The sequence below is a fragment of the Etheostoma spectabile genome, chromosome 9 (assembly GCF_008692095.1).
Source record: "Etheostoma spectabile isolate EspeVRDwgs_2016 chromosome 9, UIUC_Espe_1.0, whole genome shotgun sequence".
Classification (NCBI taxonomy): domain Eukaryota; kingdom Metazoa; phylum Chordata; class Actinopteri; order Perciformes; family Percidae; genus Etheostoma; species Etheostoma spectabile.
The window spans coordinates 16,172,442-16,175,975 of NC_045741.1; the positions used below are offsets into that span (position 1 = coordinate 16,172,442).

The 3,534-nt window shown below is 40.1% G+C and overlaps 1 long non-coding RNA gene across 1 annotated transcript in view; it reads left to right on the plus strand.

The window, feature by feature from the left end:
* The window catches only part of LOC116696186 (uncharacterized), a 23,492-nt gene extending 20,570 nt beyond the window's left edge, over nucleotides 1-2,922 (plus strand). The window contains exon 3 of the long non-coding RNA XR_004333648.1: nucleotides 2,911-2,922. This is a non-coding gene — a long non-coding RNA (uncharacterized LOC116696186). The remainder of the gene's footprint in view (nucleotides 1-2,910) is intronic.
* The last annotated feature ends 612 nt before the right edge of the window (nucleotides 2,923-3,534 follow it).

Genomic DNA, 3,534 nt, shown 5'->3' on the forward strand with positions numbered 1-3,534 from the left:
GTACTAAGCTAAATAACTACAACGTTACTCGTTGCCACTATGATTCCTAACACGCAGGTTGGGCGCTAACAGATTAGCAAAATGCTGTTAATTATATTAACAAAATGGTACAGCTGGCGTGAGACATTACACACAGTTAACTCAATACATCTTCAAAGTCTTTCAAATACACACTTGCTTGAACAGTATTTAACATGAAATAACATAGGAGCCTCAAAACGGGACAATATACCCACTGTGACACGTTCCGGGAGTGCAGCTAGCTTACTCTGCTTTAGCGTTAGCATTCCGACCACGCTACTTTCTGTTTCTCTAAACAACTCATAATTACCCTCTTTATCCAGTATCAAACACGGAAAAGCATTCCTATCAAGTGTTGACCTTATTTCGGTCACAAATGTGTGTTTTTATCAGCCACTAACCTGAAAAGAACAGGAAAATGATGAGACCGGCAACTAGAATCACAATATGCCATCTCACTGGGAGGCGTGGCCCCCTTGTGGTGAACTTTGGTATAGAACTTACAAAATAAATTTACACCAAACGCAAAAACTGAGGCTCTCATAAAACAATATACATCATATACTTACTATGCAAAACATCCAAAATAAAATACATTATGTGACCACACATTGCTGGGCGTCACATGAACATTTGATTATATCCAATTTGTGGGAATTATTTTCTATTGGGTTCCAGATGGGGGGTTAAGTTGGGTGGGTGTGGGTATAGGAAAATGATTATTAGGAAAATAACCTAACATGGTGTGAAGAGTATTGAGTGAACTGTTGTGCAGATACATAATGAATACATGAGACTGTCATCCAAATAAAAACAGCAGCAAAAAGCCTACAAGCAATTGTAGAAATTATGACTCTTGTCCTTCAAAGGAGGAGCTAGTATGAATGTATAGTCACCAAGCCTGCCAAGAAAGTCAACAAAACATCTGACTTTGAGACTTTTTCGCTTCCTCGTTAATACCGGCAGTCAGCATTGTTTTTTGTGACCAAGATTAGAACAATTCCCTAACATTAACAAAGGGGTTATTTTTGTAACCATGATGATGTTCAACTAACTTTGACAAAGTTGTAATGTTAACCAAAACCACAATGTTTCTTTCTGGAGGGGTACTGCAAATTTAGAAGACTGGATGAAATATGTACATATTCGTTTACATACCTTTTCTTTTAGTCAAGTCTTGTAACTAGAAGTTCCTGACCGGCTATGCTCATCTTTATTTAGGTTCACTTCAGCTCTAAATTAGCTCATTAGCTGCCTAATTGGACACATTAAAGGGCCAATCAGGAATGCTTTGGCTTTCAAAGGTTCTGTAGGTGCCTTATAAACCATCTGTCAACTCAGATGGTGAAAGGAGGAGAAATTTGCCAAGTGGAGCGAATAATTGCCTACATTGAGTACAAGGAAAAGCTGGCAAACAAAAGGCCAGTGCATGCAGCTAACAGGCGAGACTGTGCACCCTACACAACCATTGACAACCCCCAGGGCTATGATGTAGTGACTTTGTGAGAAAGGTTTGAACCCTGCAGTGTTGCAAAGCTGAAGAAAACAGCTTGAGAGAGTGATTTCCCTGCAGTTCAGAGGTGGTCAATATGACTCAACTCTCATCAGACATGAGGACTATTCTAGAAAATTACGCAGCTATCCAATAGACTGATCACATGGCTTCTGGAAAGATTATTTTTTGTAAGTTAAGAGACAAAATGGCTTTTGACAAATCTTTCAAAAGCAGTGTTTTTTTTTTATCTTAGCCCCTGTGTGACCTATTCTGGAAGCAGCCAGACAGCATGTGCACTATACATTTTAATGGACAAGTCATCAGAAGCCATTGTGGTGTATGGGGTCATGAGTTTGAGGAGGATCTTGCACACTAAACAGAGTCTTCATCAGGGCATTTGACAAAATGCAGTGTGTTAATAAACTTAACACAGCATGTGCTTAAGTTTCAACCCACCTGATGCCTGTACTACAAAGCAAGGTCAACATGCCGTGGATTTATTTCAGTTACCCGGCTTCACCTAACCTAACAACCACGGTCCTGCATGAGCTGTATCACGACGGTGGGTAACAATTAGTTCAACCAACCCAGGGTTTCCAAATCCAGCAACACACCCATTGCGGAGGCGGTGTTTGCACAGCATGACCAATTGCAAACATCTACCAGAGCCGCATATTTTACATAAGAAGAGGAAACTATACTTCTACATAAATACAATGAACACAGACACGGTTTTAAAGGCAAAATGCATTTGCTGTTTCCTTGAACAGGAAGTAAAGTAGCAAAATAATAGCCAACGTAGTAAATGCATAAATCACAACCCTTATCAATATCACTTCCCCATCAGTCAGGCACAAGATCTGACCATAATTAAACTTGCTTTTCATAAACTGCCGTTGCTTTAGCATTATTTCAGTTGCAACCCTGGCAGTGGTGAGCAATAAGGAGAGTAAATAAAAAATATGAAAACGTGATTCAAACCTGTTGGCATTGGCAACGCACGACTCAAGTAGCCAACAAATAGCCTATATGTAATTCCCTCTGTTGAAAATTTACATTTTTCATTAAAATAGGCTACCCATCAGGGAATGTTAACGGGGTTATTGTCCTCTGTTTTAACTTTTATGAGCGCAACTCTCTCTGTCCTCGCACCAAGCTCCACCTGATCTAAGAACGGTGACGACGTTATCAATCTAGTATTGATTGGTCAGTCGGCGGTGCTTTTACACCGGTTGATCTCTAATCTCCTACATAACCTTCTCTGAGCAGGTTAGGTGTTCAGCATAAGTTACCGCAGCAATTAATCCTGGTAACAAGTGATCCACCATCGTGATACACAAAACACCTGGGTTGAGCCTGAAGTTACCTCATTAACCCCAATTCTTGCTTTGTAGTACAGGCTTCTGATTGCTGGAGATATTATTGTTTGGTATGGACCATACCAAGTGTCCAAATCTACAGTACCTTTTGAAAAACAGGTACTGACAAATTAACTTTTAAAGTCAGGGCGTTTTGATGCAAAAATCTTTGGTGCAAATAGACCTTCATTTTGTGCTGAGCTTTATCGGCTCGACAGAGATGGCGGCTTGAGGTAACCTTACCAAATAGTTTTGTTAAATGGTTCCAACTCCAATATTCTATCACTTTATGATTGATAGTGTAATTTAAAGCAGAATGACAAACAAGAACAAAACCCAACGCGATGATACAGATGCCATTGCAGAGGCCTTATTGGAGAAACAGAAAAGCTGCCTCAAACCATGTTTTTCTCAGATTCAGTCTCAGATCAACAGGAGGGGACTATGACAAGAAGCTAACTGCTATTCATGCCCAGCTAGCATCTCTAAATGCAAACCTGGGCTCTATCAGCTCTGATGTGGACAATCTAAAATCTACCGTGGAAAGCAACTTAAGTATTCTTGATAGCCATCCCCACACTTTTCAAGAGATGGAGGTTAAGTTAACAGATATGGAGGACAAAAACCAAAGATGCAACATACACATCATCGGGCTGAAAG